The 17541-nt window shown below is 38.6% G+C and overlaps 1 pseudogene; it reads left to right on the top strand.

The window, feature by feature from the left end:
* The first annotated feature begins 3281 nt into the window (after window positions 1–3281).
* On the top strand, window positions 3282–17541 carry LOC109453468 (uncharacterized protein C8orf34; annotated as a pseudogene).

The raw sequence follows: 17541 nt of genomic DNA, 5'->3' as shown, positions 1-17541 counted from the left end.
GTCATTCTTAGCTAAAACTGTCCAGCCTTCATCTATTGCAGAAGCTGCTACAGACCTATTGTGAGTTAATTAAAAAAGCATTCTGGCTTATTTTCCTGGTTATAGTGATAAATCAGTACTCCTCTATTCACCCAAGTGTCCTTTGAAGTAATCACTTGTGCTTTTAATAACTGACTGAATATGATCAAGGCACAATACCCCATGAACCACTAGGCAATGCCAACTCTAAACATTTTGAGACCAAAGCCAAACATAAATGAATAAACAAACAAGTAACCAGCATACACCCACGACCTTTGGTTTAACTGTCACAATATGCTGACTGAGCTTAGCAGCCACCAATGTGAAAACACTTTCCCAAGAGAGACACAGGGAAGAACCTGCACTGCCAAGTGCGTTAGGAGAAGCCTGCGGGTTTCCTAAGCAGACAGCCTCTCTTTTGTCAGGCCGACAGAATACAGTTAAAATTGTTTAGCATAAGTTTTACCTTCATTCCTTTCTACCGTGAAAGACATGGGTGGTTCTTGTTTTCATCCCTTTGTTCTTTTCCTTTGCTGACATTGGATGTTGGGCTGTTATAGAAAACTGGGCAAAAGCAGTGCATTGTTTCTCTCTTTTGGCTCATACTGTGTTACAGTCTTGTTCTCCTCACCTCCTTCCTCCCACCCACTCCTCACTTGTGATTTCAGAAAGCCTGCTGTCATTTTGTAAATCTAATCAAGCCTCATTGAGTTATTCCCCAACACGGTGGCAAACATTAAAAATACAAAATATTAGCAGGGAGCTATGCCTTTTAGGTCTTCAGATCAGTGGGTTCATTTCTCTTTGTCATCCTTTCAACACACAGCAAAGAGGTCCCTGGCTTAAAAGAGAATGCTGTGCTTGCAGATCAGCAGTAGAAGCTCCCAGAGTTATTGTGAAAACAAAGGAATGCGCCACCGTTTTTTATAATGTTGCTTTGACAAGCGGGGCCTTTTGGGATCTTATACTTACAATTTGTAACTTTTTCCCCTAAAGGTCACCGTATATTCAGCCAGGGAGAGCAATAAAAAGGGAAGAGGGTAAACAAAAAAGTAAAGAGAAGATAACCTGAGTTGGAAATATACTTACTGATGGAGGGGTGGTCCTGGGCGATGTTGGGAAGTTGGTGAAAGAAGGAGCCCTCTGCTCCACCAGCGTCTCCTTTTAAAGGCGCTCTCCTGCATGCTCCCTATCCAGAGGTATCTCCTTCCCATCCCCCAGGCTTTCTCCAGTGTTCCTATGGGAGCCTCTTTTCAGAAGCATCAGAAAATGTGACAATGTGGACTACTGGAAACAGCTGAGTCCTTCTCCCAACTTCACCATTTACTAGCGGTTTGACTTAGGGCCAATGGTTCAACCCTGAGCCCATTTTTCCTCATCTGTAAAATGGGGATCTCTTCCCTACACTTCACAAACCTATTTTTAGCATCAAAGAAGAAAAGGCACAGGCGTGTTCTACACAATCTAAGCATCGTGCAAATATAAGGCATGATCAATTTCTACTTGATTATCTTGCACATGGTGCTCCATGGGCACTCTGAGTGATGGCTAAAGACTGTGTTGTCTCATCTGACAAATGTTATCATTGTGAGAAATGTTTGCAATACCACAGGGGAAAATCTGATGTAATTGGAATGGGAAACTTAACCACTAAAGTCTTTCTTTGTTCAATCAGTTGAAAATGAAATTACATCACTTAAATCAATTATTAGATACCAGGGGGTTGCTATACCGTCTGTAACCTTGACCTGTAGAGGAGTCTGGTCATCCTAATGGGGATGATGCTATAGCCATTTACGGCTCCATTATCAAGTCGTTCCAGCCCCTTGTGAGTTCCACTACATTCCAGAGAGGCTGGAAAGTAAAACAGAACAGCAAATTATATTTCCAATGTTCCCTTGAAACCGTGGCAGGCATGTAACTTATTTGCCAATCAGTTCAACCCATAGTGAGGTTTGGGCACTGAATTGGACACGTGCCTTGTGGCATACACAGTGGCAAAGGCAGCTGGGTTTTCAGGGGCAGCCAGGGCAGAATTCTAGCATCCAATATGCCAGTTTGCTTGAGTCTAAAGCTTGGAATGACCGAGAAATCACTGCATTTAATAGAGTCTACCTAGAAATGACTATATTATATCTTCTTCCATTAAGGGTAATGGGAAATAAGACTCAGGTATTACAGAAAGTAAGGACATGTAAATTTATAGTTTTGCTATATCATCTGCTATGAAGATGGCACCATAACTATATATATATATATATATATATATATATATATATATATATATATATATATATATAGATTGATCACATTCTTTTACCTTGCTGTTAAGGTTTACTGTGCTTTTTCTCTATTTAGGCTTCTCCATATATCATTGAAGACTTGGAAAGAATCATTTTTAGTAGCTGCACAGATTTTCACTGTATGTATATTCCATGATTTATGGACCCACGGCTTCGTTTTTACACATTTCAGTAACACTTTTCTATACTAAAAACTCTATGCTAGAAGTTTTGACATTTTGAATTATTCCCTACAAAATATCTATAACCGAGCTTTCTGTTAATACTTTGGTCATTTCCATAGTCTGTAAGACTTTAATTTTAAAAAAGAGAAGCTTTTCAAAGAATATTCCTTATGCGCTAACAATCCTCACATGAGGAACTGGAAATGAAGTGTCTTTACAGCATCCTGCAACACAGAAACTCTGCAATAGTTTTTATTTATATTTGTCCAGAAGAAATTTTTGTTTGCCCTTTGTTCAACTCTGTTGTAAATGAGTGCAGAGAGAACAGAGAAGCTATAAACTCTCTCTGTGCTGGCTGCCAGGACCAGAGAGGGAGCCACCTGAGCTCTTGGGGTCTGAGTTTTAGCTCCTGCTTCTGGAGCTGGGGCTACTGCTCCCCCACCTCACCCTCCCGTGGGGACCCAACCTGCCTTCACCCTTACCTGCCCACCCCTAGGGAGATTGGTGCCCTCAGGCACATACTATGTCTGGAAGGCTGCAGTGCCCAGTCAGTGAATGAATTTCAAGAGAATAACTATACTGAGGAAACTATGGCAATGGACAGTCTGTCCGTCAAGCTGGTTATCAAGGCTCTTCTGAAGTGGTTCAGTCAGATAGCAGAAACAACACACTTGCTGTCATGAGGAGAGATCAACCCCTCAAGATTTAAATCCTGAAGAAACTGAGTAACGTGTTGCTGAAATTGAAAAAGAAAAAGAAGAAATGAAAAGTAGAAACAAAAGAATGCATGACGATGAATAAAATCTTGCTTGAAGTGAGTTTTACATTCAAACCACAGATGATTCTCCAAATGACCTACAGACATTTCCATTCCATTTATCCATACTGTCCTAGTATCCTACAACAACCTTCCAAATTTTTTAACCTTTAGAAAATTAGAATTAGAGACTGGAGGGTAGGAGCAGCCCGCAGGGAGGAAGGGAGGGGAGGAGTGAGGACAAAAGAGGAAAAATGAGGGGCCAGGAAAGAGAAATAACAAAGAAAGGTAAAGAGATAGGAAAGGGGAAAAAGGGGGAGGAGTTAGAAATAAGCTAAATCCAGATATAGTCCTCAGACTTTTTCAAATAAGCCTATCTGTTGTTTGATAATTCTGAAGATTTTTTTTTAACAACTTTTGGGGGTTTTGTTTGATTAGTTAGTTTTATTTGTTTGTTGTTTGGATTTGTTTTTTAATTGTGAGGGTTGTTTTCTTTTATTTCCTTTTGTTGCAAGAGCGACGAGCTTCCTATCAGTAGCAAACTGTAGATTTTCTCTCAGGTAAAGCATTTCTGCTTCTCTTCAGTTTCTTTCGTTTCCTTGCAGCGGGCCACGCAGTGCTGGCGTCGGAAACGTCAAGGCCGTGTTTGCAGTCAGCTTGATGGCAAGTGTCTGACTAAACAGAGGTGCTCAGGCCCAGTGCCCTCCCGCCGCAGCACAGGGGCTGCCCGGCTCACAGGGAGCAGAGACCAGACCTGCAGACTGGCCTTGGTTTCCTCTTTCTGCATACAGGAAATAAGTAAGTCAATGCTCCTTGAAATCAAGTTACAAATAGTTCAGAATTTGGTTGCTTAAATAACGGAATAATTTCTTATCACTTGAAAACAAGAACGTTGATATTTTTCTTTAAAAAAGCATGAAATGCCAAAAAACCATGTAGGAATCAGAAAATGGAGGCCAGGAGGAACTTTCAGCTTGGGAACGGCATAGCGATTTGCCACAAGCTGTGGGGAGAAAGCGTGTACATTGTCATCTTTTTAAAGGGAATTTCTTTCCACACCGGAGGTGACAGCCTGGAGAGTGATGAGAGGAGAGAGACAGAAAACCGGGTCTTTCTCTTTTCTGAGCGTTTGAACCCAACCTGGCTGCAGCGGTTTTCTCAGTCTCCTTCCTCTTGACTGGCAGCAAGTCTGCTTTGCCTTCAACTGTGTAAAAGTTTTAACAAGATCACTTTCATTTGAGTTGTCACAATGGTGCCCACTTGTCTCATGCAAATGAGTCCAGTTAGTGCGGTTGACAGCCTTCACCATCCTGTCACACCTGATATGTGACGGATGAACATACTGGCTGAATGAAACAGCCTCTTGTTGTTGTTGCTTTTTTCCCACTTTCCACTCCAAATCTATTAGATCAGCATTTGAAGCGTGTTTGAATATTTGATCCCTATGAAGACAGAGCACTTCAGAGACAGAACACTCCAAGACCTCTCCTACGGCACTCTCCAAGCAGTTACCTTATATTTGCTCTGGCCAGACAACCAGGTTATTCCAGGTTATGGATGAAGGAAAACTGGGGGAGTCCCCAACAGAAGCTCTCAGGAAGGAGGAGTCATGACAGTTTCCTGCACAGCCAGACAACAGAAACACTGCAGAGAAATCTAAGTGCGACTGTGCTGTTGTTGAAAAGAAAAGTCACGTACGCCTAGGAGGCTTGGTGATTTTCTTCATCATGAGTGGCAATTGACACTTGTTCCATAGCTTATGAAGTTTTCAATGTGGCTAGTTATATTTACATGCTATCCAGGTTCTTAGCAGTGTTGGTGAGTCAAATACCTCATGCCCCTTGTGTCATAATTACCACTGTTTATAGGTCATTATAAAGGGGATATTTGAACACTCAAATACAAACAAATGAGCAAGCAGAGCCACAGAAATAGCAAGTCTTCTCATAAGTGAGTACTGATAAAAAGAAAGAAAAGAAAAGAAAAATTGAAGTCCTAGTAGCAAATTGTCTCCGACTCCTCCCAGTGATAACGTCAGATCCAAATGGAAGAGATAACTGGGTGACAGGCCAGGAAGTTCCCACTGTAGGAATAGTGACCAATAGGTCACAGCCTCTGAAGCAGCTCTTTTATTATTGTGATCATTATGTGCTAATGACTTACACAGTGTTTTGTAAATGCTACATGGATTACAAGCCATTCATCAGCTGACTGGTGCTTTCTTTTTTTTGCTGGAGATGAATATTTAGAAAAAGTCCTTCCACTACATTATGGTGGGAAGCTTGGGTCCATTTGAAAGGCAGAACCAAAGCCAGCATTTACGTGTGCACAGGTGGTACTTGGAGACCGGCCACTCTTTTGTTCTCTGTACTTTTACCAGTCTTAATAATTGTATTTTTTTTATTACAATGTATTGGGGTGACAATGGTTAGTAAAATTACATAGGTTTCTTAATAATTGTATTTTAAGGAAAACAGAGTACATGTTTCTAACTCATTTACTCTTAAATGTTAATAATATTCTGCAAGAGTTAGTTGATACCCAAAATAATGTTTGTATTAATGTCTTTGAGCAAGGGACTTGAATTTGGCCCTTTATAAATTATTCTGAGTACTCTCATCCACTCTTCTTGCAACGTACAGGGTTTGAGTCACTTTAAACATAGAAAAAACACTTTCATAACCCTAATTTTACTTTTTAATATGTTAATCTGGTGTCAACACTTTTAAAATCTAGCTGACTATTATGTAATTTGTTCAGACTTTCTTTAATATTTCCACATGCCCAACCAAAATAGACTACAAATTTAGACTATGATTTTAGAAACAAAACAGTTGCCACAATTAGGAAAACCAAAAATATTTCATAAAAAATAATGTGTTTTCCAATTTCAAGTTTTGAATCGACATCTAATCTGTACATTAGTGAAATAGGCAGTTACTTAATAATCATTGGTGGCAATTGCTATGCAATATGATGGTTTAAAATAAAGGTTAACTATTTTCATTTATTGTTGTATCTCTGAAAGCTATCTTTATTTCATGAAAGATTGGACATGTGGCCACTTAAAAACTAAATGACTCAACAATTATTCATGAATTAAAGACTTTCCATCCACTTTAAACTGTATTTAGATTCTTAGCCACCAGAGTTCCTAGCTGTTTTATCTTTCCTGGAACTCACAGAAAATGCCATTGGTAGTTTTCATATCCTTCACAACAACGGAGCAGTTTACGACATGTCTTTATGCGTTGATAAGTTCAGTGTCATCAGTTATGTTGATGTTTTCCCAGAATCCTATCTGGGGATTCAAATGATGAAAAGTCAAATCCCTTCAGTGTTTCCATGTTGCTATTCTCTGAAGAAACCATATGCTAAGCACAGAAATAGCTATATCCACACAAGGATGATTATGTAAGTTTCTAGCATGGCAGCCCCCTGCAATCTTGGAAAAAAATAAACCAAACTTATACCAAAGTGAAATTTTAAAAAAATTTAAGAAACCAGACAAAAATAAAATAGAATCTTTTCCAGCAGTAACTGGCACTTTATATTAAAATGCCCAATTTCCAAATATAGCAGTGTTGGAGATAGTTAAATCTGAACCTCTGGGAGTCGGTCCCAGACATCAGTATTTTTTCAGAGCATTTCAGATGATTCTTATGTGAAGGCGGATTTGAAAATTACTGATTTACAGGATTGGAAACTCAAAACTAAACATAAGCTGGAGTAAGTTTATCGAAACTATAAGCTCACTGACCACAGTCTTGGGAGCCTTGGTGAAACCATATCAAAGTTAAGTCCTAACCCTAACCCACAGTACCTAAAGCTGAGTCTTTTCTTTGAAACTGATAACTTGAAAGATAATTTCCTCATTTCTTTATAGGCCTCATTTTGTCTTAGGCTTGACAAAGCAATGATTTATTTCACAAGTATTTATTGAGTTCCAGGCAGTCTGCTAGGCGCAAGGTAACTGAGGGCAGAGAAAGCCTAACGCAAGGCCCATAAGCGATTTGTACCAGCTACTGTAATTTCTAGAATGCATTGACGATAATAATCACACAAAATTTTTTTCCTGGGTAATTAACCTTTACGTTGCTACCATTCACTACTCTGACAATGTTAATTTTCGTGACTTATATATATAATTAGTACTGATGTGATTTTTAAAAGACAGTCCGGAGGCCACTCCCAGGAGGAAAAGCCCCAGTTTGAGAGCTATACATGTGATAATGAAATCATAAGAGATGTCACATAACCAGTCACACACGTAAATTCAGAGTAGTCAGAGGTGAAGCTAACGATTGCAAGACTAAACAGAGAGACTAAAACCAATGACCCCTTTACACTCTTTAGGTGGCACACTGAGTTCCGGTTTTTGAACTGTTAGTTTGATCTAGGAATGGTTTAGACAACCAGGAAGTGTTCTCTGGTGGTTATAATTGTTGCAAGCTTTTTTTCCCCCTAGAGAACATAGAAAACAGAACAAAATCCCACTGCTGTAGGTGGGGGATGATGACAGGGAAGTCAGTTTTAATAGACAAATAACCGAGTAAAAAGAATGTGAGTGGGGAAGGAGGAACATATTGAAGGCTAAGGGAACAGCATGTGTAAAGGCTCAGAGGCATAACCAACAGGGTGGTTGGGGAATTTCCAAGTAGTTCAGTGTGAGTGGAATATAGAAGATACAGAGGGAGGGCAGGTAGCTCAAGTAGAAGGTAGGCGCTGGATACTCTAACAGGCGTGTGTGATTCATCCCACAAACTCTGTGTCATCCTTGAAGTACCATTAGTACTGGGGGAACACCAATGATTTATACTTTAGGTGTAAAAGTTTGCTGGAGAAGCTTTAGAAATGAAAGACTGATTGTGGGGAGGGGAGATGTGGAAAGGGGGGCAGAATGGAGAGCAGAGGGAGGCTACGGGAAGTGGAAGCCTGACCTCAGGAATGGAGGTAGGGATGAAGAGGGGAGGAGTACAGAAAAATGTGTTTATAAGATGGCACCTTGCTCATGGGGCTGGATGAGAAGGAGGAGGGCAATTCTTAGGTTTCAGGAATGAAAAACTGTTACATGATGACACCTTCTATTGGCTGTAGAAGAGAATTAGGTCTGGTGGAGGGAAATGAGGCCAATATTCGGTGCAGTTTAAAGTTAGTTTGAGAAACAGAAAATAAATTTACTTTCCATTTCCAATCTTTTAACATCTTTAAAAAATTTTCTGAGAACCCAAGTTTAAGGACATGCTACAAAAATAGCTGATCTATACTCATCAAAAATGCCAAGGTCATGACAGGCAAACAAAGACTGAAGAATGTGTCCAGATGAAAGAAGACGGAGAAGCCTTGACAGCCAAATGCAGTCAGGTCCAGGGTTTCCTTTCCCTACAAAGGACATTACTGGCACAGTTGGAAAATTTGAATACAACCTGTTGATTAGCAACTAGTGTTATGTCAATATAATACTAAGATATTAATTTTCTGATTTTGGTAATTGTACTGTAAGAAATGTCCTTGATTTTTAGGAAATGTACACTAAAGTACTGAGGGGAAAAAGGATATCATACATGCAACTTACTCCCAAATGGCTCAGAAAAAAATTAACGTGTAGAAAGGCTGAATTATAAAGGTGGTGTAGTAAAGTGCTACTTTTTGATAATTTGAGCAAAGGATATATAGGAGTTCTTTACACTGATCTTGAATTTTTCAGTAAATCTGAAATTAGGTTAAAATTTAAAAAGTATTTCAATAAAATGTTCTTTTCAAATATTTACATTTTTAGAAAAGCATAAAGAATAACATAGCAAACACTTCTATTCCCTCCAATTAGAATTAACAGTAGCTAATATTGTCCTATTTACTTTTAGGCATTTTTAAAAGCAAAATATAACCTCATAAGATTTGATGTAGAAAAAAACTTATTGTGTGTATGCATGTTTCAGAAATGGAGGACAAAAGCAAAGATTGTGGACTAAAGTTGGTTTAATCATTTCTTAAATTAAGAGGTAATCAAGCCCAGAACGTACGATTCCAATCTGAGATATCCTCACACTATTAAATCTGCAGTGAAGCTAAATCTTAGAGCATAATTCAGTTATTCTGCAAAAGTCCAAGGGGGTAAATTTGTGTTATAGTTTCCACAGAAAAGCAGAAACATCAGATTTCCCATATATCAGTATATGAAAAGACAGTGCTTTATTTCTTGTTTTTATTTGATTGGAATTCACATAGAAAAGCCACTTTCAAGGTGCCATTTAATTGAAACATTATGAAAAAGACTGGCTATTCAGACAAACCTTTCAAGTCTCTTAAAAAACTGTAAGTAATACAGTTGGATAAGTATTGACGGAATATGTGATACCAAATGCTAAAAACAGTGATAGAAGTTATATCCTAGGTTTGCAACCATGATTTAATTTTGCACTTATCTTTGTGTTCTTGGTCACTTTTCCTTTCCAAGAGGGGTGAGAGTCACTGCCTGGCGAACACTTGGCTGTAGGTGCAAGTCAGGAGACTTGGTGTGAAAGGAAATCAGAGATGAACACATGACACTACCCTGGCCACTCAGGATATCTGGTCTCCTTCGGTATCTTTATCCAGATATTCATCTTCAAGGTGTTTCATCTTACTTTCCTTGGTAAACAGAAGAAAGGTCAAGGGAAGGATAGGGATCCGGAACCAGCCAGCAAATCACAACAGCGTAAATACAAGAACAAAGGGAACAAACCCGTGTGGTCCCCTGTGAAGGCATGATTGTTTCCAAGGGTGGATTGGGGAGCTAAGGGCTGGGCCCCTGTGGGCAGAGAACTAGTGATCCTGGGAATGGGAGGTACTGGCTCATCCACACCCATCTTCTCCTTTGCTTTTCTCTCTGACTCCTTTTTATTTCTCTCTGCTCTCTCTCACTTTCCATTATTTTCCTGTCCTCTTTCTTGCCCCACCGCCAAGATAAGTCAGCTCTCCTTGAAACACTGCACTAAACAGGATGCTGGGGCTTGTGTTCTAATCTCTCTGCAAATTTCCGAGTAGGTTCCCACCTTTCTCAGATGTCTCCTTTTGCATCTTCCTTTTGTCAGACAGAATAAATCTTAGGCGACATGGTAATGACCTTTACTCCTATCTCTTACATACAAGGTCAGACAATTAAGTTCATGAACTCATCCTAGAAAAAGTGCTACGTACCTCATTGCTGAATATCACTATGGTTACCTTTGAAGTACCCCTCCTCCCCTTTGGAAGCTATGCACTGACACCGGTGCCTAGTCCACCCTTCAAAGCAATTTTGGAACTCTTTTTCTGGAATGGCCATCAGAGCTGTCGTCGTATTACCCTTAATGTCCTGAATGTCATCAAAATGTCTCCCTTTTAATATTTTCTTGATCTTTGGGTGAAGAAGGAAGTCATTGGGGGCCAGATCAGGTGAGTAGGGAGGGTGTTCCAACCCAGTTATTTGTTTACTGGCTAAAAACTCCCTCACAGACAGTGCCGTGTGAGCTGGTGCATTGTCGTGATGCAAGAACCATAAATTGCTGGCAAAAAGCTCAGGTCATTTTCGTCTAACTCTTTCACACAGCCTTTTCAGCACTTTCAAATAGTAAACTTGGTTAACTATTTGTCCAGTTGGTACAAATTCATAATGAACAATCCCTCTGATATCAAAAAAGATTACCAACATTGTTGCAACAAGTTCTCGAACTTAATTGTCAGACCTCATATAGAGGGTGTCAAAAAAAATGTATACACATTTTAAGAAAGGAAAAAATTATTAAAATTATGCTGATGGTAACCACTTTGAGCACCTCTTGTAATTGCAGAAATCAAATGTGACTTGTATTCATCTTTTGTTATTGGTATATATTGAATATTACCATTTTAATACAGTTTTTCCTTTCTTAAAATGTGTATACATTTATTTGGCACCTTCTGTATATAAAAGTTATCAGATTTCCCTTTTCAGTCTGAATAAGTCTCCGCACAGTATGTCTTCAAGTTGTAACTAAGACTTCTCAGCTTAATTGAATAAAATTATTTTCTTCACATTTTTTATGTTCCTGCATGGGAAAAAAAATACCATCATTGTTGGGTGTTGTGCCCTTCCCTCTTTTTACTGAGGAAAATCATGGCTAGTAGGGAAGGGAAGGTAAAAGATTTACTATATGAAAAGAGTGGGGGGGGGCAGAATCACTTAGAAACATGAAAGAATTGCTGTTAACTGGTTTCTTTTTAACTGAAAACAGTGGCTATTAACATGAACCAACATACAATATCTTTACCTGCCAAACAGATCTGTTTATTGTATTGCAGTAGAGGCCCTAACACAGAGGAAGTTTAGAAGCCATAGTTCCATCCTCTGGAAATTTAAATTCCAGTATGTTTTATGACATCATTAAAAATTAAAGAATCATTTAGTGAAATTATAATAAGTGTATGTGTGCTTTTATAGAGATATATCTGAGGAGATGTTCACCTAAATAAGAATAGGATTTCTCTCTAGGTGGTAGTATTTTATATGATTTTAAAGAATATTCTTCTTTATATTTTAATATATTTTAATGTTTTAATTATAGTGTGTGTTATTTTATAATCAAGAAAAGGAAATATATTTTCTTTTCAGATTAAAAATCAGTTCATGAAACATTTCAAACACCATTTATTTCTCAGACTTGAAAGTTATCTAAGAAAAAGTATGTATTTTCAATGCAAATCCATTTTAAGTGAAGTAACATTGAAATTAATTTTTTATTAATACTTAGCTTTTTAAATTATTGAGCGTTTGTGAAATTCCTGTATTAAATACAGCTTCCTGTGTGCAAGAAGAGTTGCTATGGTATCATTACTTTGTACTTGCATCTGAAACTGCTATATTATTGGTTTATAACTTCATATTATCTCATTCCAATTGAGCTTTCTAAAAAGTGCTTCTGATTATATGCTATGGGGCCCAAAGGCCTGTTGCAGCACATTGTCCACAGACAGACTACCACCCATAAGCAGTGAAAATAAATCCTCAGGGCATTTAGGAGCAGAATACAGACCCATCCCCTCCCACCTGCCATCTGGACCTCCCTGCGGTGATGGGAGGATGGGAGCTGCAAGAGAGAGCTGAAAGTAGCACTCCCTGACACCTTCATTACGCTCTGCAACCATTAGAAGCAGGATCCAGAAAAAGAGGCCTCCAGGTCATGACTGTCCGCTATTTTCTGTGTCATGAAGACACGACAGGAACTTTAAGAGATCATATAGTCCCTTTCAAATCTAAACTCTATGTATCTACAAAATTTTAATAAGTAAATGTTGGCTTTCAAATTGAGTGTCTTACCACTCTTACCAAGATTCAGAGATTCAATTTAGATCAACTTTCTGATGGTAGATGTGTGAATAAATGACCAGCTGATTTCGCTACCCGTCCTCCATTTTAAATATTTTTTAAGCTTTGAGGTTCTTTCCATAAAAGCATCTTCCAAGCAATTTAGTGGTATCTCTTGGCTTGGGAGTTTCTCTGGGATTGGATCCATCAATTATTCTCTCCATCTCTGTTTCTCTTCTTCAATTCTCCACTGACTGCTGTTTATAAACAAAGTTAACTCTTCCCGTGCTAAAAAAGGCTTCACACTATCTCCTACTTTAGCTACAATCCTATCTTTCTCTTCCCTCCACAACCACCCTCACTTTCTATTCCTAATCTCTTCACTACACATTCTTTCTGCTGTCACTCTGCTGTAATTACTGCTGGCAGTAGTCTCCTAAACAAACAAACAAACAAACAAAATAAAACAAAACAAAAACCAATAGACATCTCCCCACACCTTGCTGAACCATTTTCTTTTATTCATATTTTTTCTTTCCTTCTTAAAATGTATTTCCATCGGCATCATGGATATTGAATTCTCCTGGCTTTCCCCCATTTCACCAGACTGTTTGCTGGTTTCTTGTCTTTTGCCTGCCACTAAATGTTGGTGTTTTCTGGAGCCCCATCCTATGTTTTCTTCCTCGTCCTAGGTACATCACCCAACTGATATTGCTGGTCACCCCTATATACCTCCGTCTCTCTTCTGAGTTCCACACCTATATTTTAAATTTCTTAGTTGATATTTATTCTTTCCTGAAACATTCACTGAGTCTATACATTGAACCAAACAAGAAACAAAAATCATTGCCCTGACTACTGGTCTTTCATCCATTTTCTCTCTTTTCCAGTCTACCTTTTGTTCATAGATAAAAATCTTACTATGTTAATCCTCAGCATTAAAAAGCTAGGGGCTTCCTGGGGCCCACATGAAAAACACAAAATGCCAAACCCTGGCTTGCAGAGTCTTTCCTCTGCAGCCCAACTCTCCAGTTTCATTTTCTTCCCTTCTCTCCTTATGCCCCCAAACCTGCCAAGCAACCATACATATATGGTGTGCCCCCAATCACATCCTCTTCCTGAGTATCCCTGGTTCCAGCCCGCGGTTCTCATGGACAGGAATGCTCTTCCCCCTCTGTCTTCTTCATCAGCTCAAATGTTTCTTCCTAAATTAAATTATACTGGTTCCCTTTCCCCCTCACATATGTATTGATCTTTAGCACATTTTTACTGTATTGCAAATCTTCGGGGAACTGGGTTCCCCATTGCCTGTGTCTAGCACAAGTTCTGAGACACAATAAGCATCAAATGTGTGAATGAATTTACAAGAGAATTAACTGCAAGCTCACACAATGTGTGAAATTTAGGTGAACAGAAAAATTAGAGTGTTTAGAGGTCAAGTGAATAAACAGGGCTTTCATTTACGTCAGGATACCTCATATTTCCATGAATTACTCACAATGACTGTGTGCCATTGTGTGACTTCCTACTCACTCCCCAATCAAAAGTTGTCGGTGGGGGAGTGTGCCTTTGGCATTCCCCTCCAACATTCCCGGGCTTTGGCTCTATTTCTCTCTCCAGGATTCCTTCCCTCTTCTCCACATTCTTCTCCCCACTAAGCACTTACTCTGACCCCCAAACTCAACTGAGCACAGAACTAATTCAGATTATTATATCTGAAAATCTACTTCACACTTTTTGCAGGCTAATGATAGTGGCATGGGTAAATAATTCTGACCAACACTTATTCACTCATTCTTTTACCATTCTTCTGTGATCATAAAACAATGCATGGAAGATGTATTGGAATAAGACAGGTACAGGAAGGTACTGATGATAAAGATAAGCAAATCTCTACATTGATGCATCCTGGGCAAAAAGACTTGGAATAGGTTTTCAGATCTTTTTCCTTTCTCTCTTGATCAATACTGGGATTCGAAGTCTAGGAGTGAAGGAGAACATGCATATTGCACCATTTATTTTAGGTTGTGATACTCAGCCCCTGGAATTTAGAGGAAAACTAGAATTCATAAGCTGCTAAAAGTCAGAAAGTTCCTAATTTTTAGAGTGCTAGTCCAGTAGTGAGACAGCAGCCCAGCGGCCCATTTACCATCTTTTAATTATCAAAGTCATATAATTTTGGTGGTATATGGCCATCAGTGGACTATTTTAAAAGCAACTATTCATCATCATCATCATCATACTGGAAAATCTGATACTTAAATGGTCACAAATTGATTAAGTAATTGTTAAATATCAATAAATACATTTTAGAAAACCAATTATACTGAATGTCACCTAAGGGGAGAAATGGTATTTTAATCCTCCTTAAATGAATGTCAGTGTCCTATTTCAAATGAAGCCAGTGTTTTACATCTTCAATGCGATTTTAAAAGGAACAATTACAAAATAGTGGAATCACTTCTAGTAATTTGCCTATGTTTCCAATACATGGGTCTAGAACAGATAGTTTTGATTTTACTCAGTTCAACTATATTCTTCCAGACAGATATATATGAGATGTTACTGAACAGCTATGTGATGTCTCCATCATCTTTTGCTGTTTTCTGTTCAACAGAGAACATCCAAGACTGAATCCATTGAATCCACCTTTAATATCTATTGTTACTGGTAGCACTGAACCAGTGACAGAGATGAGGGAGAGCCTGACTGACCTGGGCAAACATGGCATCATGCCCCATGCCCATGTCAAAAACTAGCTAGATACCCTCCATGATATTATATATTCTGTGTTACACTTAGTCAGAGTTTGAGAGACAGGAGAGGGTAAATTGTAAGACTAGCATTTTGAGGCTATGCCTAATGGATGCTAATACAGGAAACACTAAACACTCAACACTACCATGCATCTTTGCATGTAGAGAAAAGAGGTTTAAAGGAAGGTAAGTGCAGGTGTGAAAGAACCAACGATATGCCCAGAGATCATTCTCAGGGGCCTTATGGAAGGACAATAGAGAAAAATTCCATCCCTCGGTTATGGAGCATGGGTATCACAGGTTGCTTCAATGCACATGAAACTTGAGTCTTTTTGACCCAACTGGTGGAATCACCTCTCTCTCTTCCAGTACCTACTGAATCACTGCCCACTCATCAACAGAAAGAATAGAGAAAATGACCTTATTTCATGGAGAAATAGCTAGAGAGTCTTGAGGGGAGAATGGCACTTAGATATTATCCATTAATTATGTATCGTTGAGAATAGTATACTTACTTAACCTGTACACAGCATAAGAAGCTCAACATTCATTTATCCTCTTGCACATTTTTTCCATACTGTAAGATGAAGTAAGTGGGAAGAATAAGGCACATATTTGGTGGGTCAAATATTTATTTCTTCTAAATGCAACACGATGTTCCTCTTAAATGGCAGCTGCTATAAATATGGGATAGCTACTGTGTACTTGTTTTTATTATCCATACTGAAAAATCTCTGAGAAATAAATAATTCACATAGTTGAATTTATAAAGGCAACTTGGTTACTGTTGCTTTGGAAACAAGTTCTTCTGTGTATGTCTGTGGACTTCGCTGGTGTTGAGCCACCATTTTTTAAATATCAAAAATAATTCTGAGTTTTCCAAGGATTTTTCCTTCTCTCTTTATTGATTGGATAAAAGCTGTTTGAATTGCATAGAAAAGGATCTGATCAATAGTAATATCTAACCTACACTTTCTACTCTAGCAACTGAAAAAAGAATATAGAACTAGGTTTTTGTGTTTAGTCAAGAAAGATTGGGGTTAATACCAGGTTCCTTCCTAAGCATTGTGAATCTCTTTTCTCAACATAGAAGAGATTGCTTCTTTGATCCTCGAAAGAGTTCATTTAGGAAAACTCAATTAAATATTTACATGTGTAGATGCTATTAACAGATAGTAGTGTTCTGTTTAAAACATTTAACCAGCCAATACTGCAGATACCATTCTTCTGCCGCACCATAATTATATAATTAAATATGACTACTATTGGTCACCTCCTCACTCTCTCACTAATTCACTTACTCACTAATTCACTCACTCAGTCACTCAGAGCAATTTACAGGCTTGCAAACTCCATTCATGCAAATGTGCCAATAATTGGTCTTTGACCTTGGGTAACAAAGATGTCTAAGACATGTTTCCTGGCCTTAAGAACTTGCAGAGAGACACTGGAATTAAGGACCAAATTAATAACTGAAAACACCTGACCAGTCAATCCATTTCTCATTGACCATTGTTAGTCTAAACAAGGAAAATGTAGAAAACTTCAAAGAACTTTATCTGAATCTGCATCTCTCTGGACAGAAAGTGAAACATCAGAACATAAAGGAACAAGAAGGGATTTCAGAAGCTATGATAAGCCTTGGCAATAAAATTCAAAGAAACTAAAACGTCAAAAAGTGGCCTGACTGTGTCTAATATTTCTCCACCAACACCAGGATCCAAACCATTGCCCAGGTCAATATGTCATCCTAAGTGGAACTGGAAGACCAAAGCAGGAAGCTGTGACTGAACTGAAGCACGTCCTTCAAGACGCAAGAAGTTGGGAGACCGCCTTGAGAGTCTCTCTCAAAGTATCGCAATTTCAGATGAACTTGATAAGGAAAGAGTGGCATTTAACTCTTTTCTTCTGCGACCCTGTGTGATTGGAGAATGGATTGGTCAAGAAGAGAATGATACTGATCCGCTAGCTGCTGAAATGTTACAGCCCGCAATTTCAAGAAGTAAAAATGAACAAAGGGAAAGTGAAGACAACAGCTCTATGTCTGAAGGAAGCTTAAAGGTAGAACTCCAGACTGTGGGATTAAAACAATAGCAACAGCAACATAAGAAACTTCTGGCAGCAATGCTGTCAAGATTCTTTTGAATCCATTCACAGCTCAACTACATCTGTAACAGAAGAAGATATTGATAATGAAGATGATGCAAAGTGATTGCTGAGTAATTTTAAAAATTAG

This window comes from Rhinolophus sinicus, linkage group LG11, assembly GCF_036562045.2.
Source record: "Rhinolophus sinicus isolate RSC01 linkage group LG11, ASM3656204v1, whole genome shotgun sequence".
Classification (NCBI taxonomy): Eukaryota; Metazoa; Chordata; class Mammalia; order Chiroptera; family Rhinolophidae; genus Rhinolophus; species Rhinolophus sinicus.
Note: the sequence above shows the minus strand (reverse complement) of the source record. Positions and strands in the feature narration are given on the sequence as shown.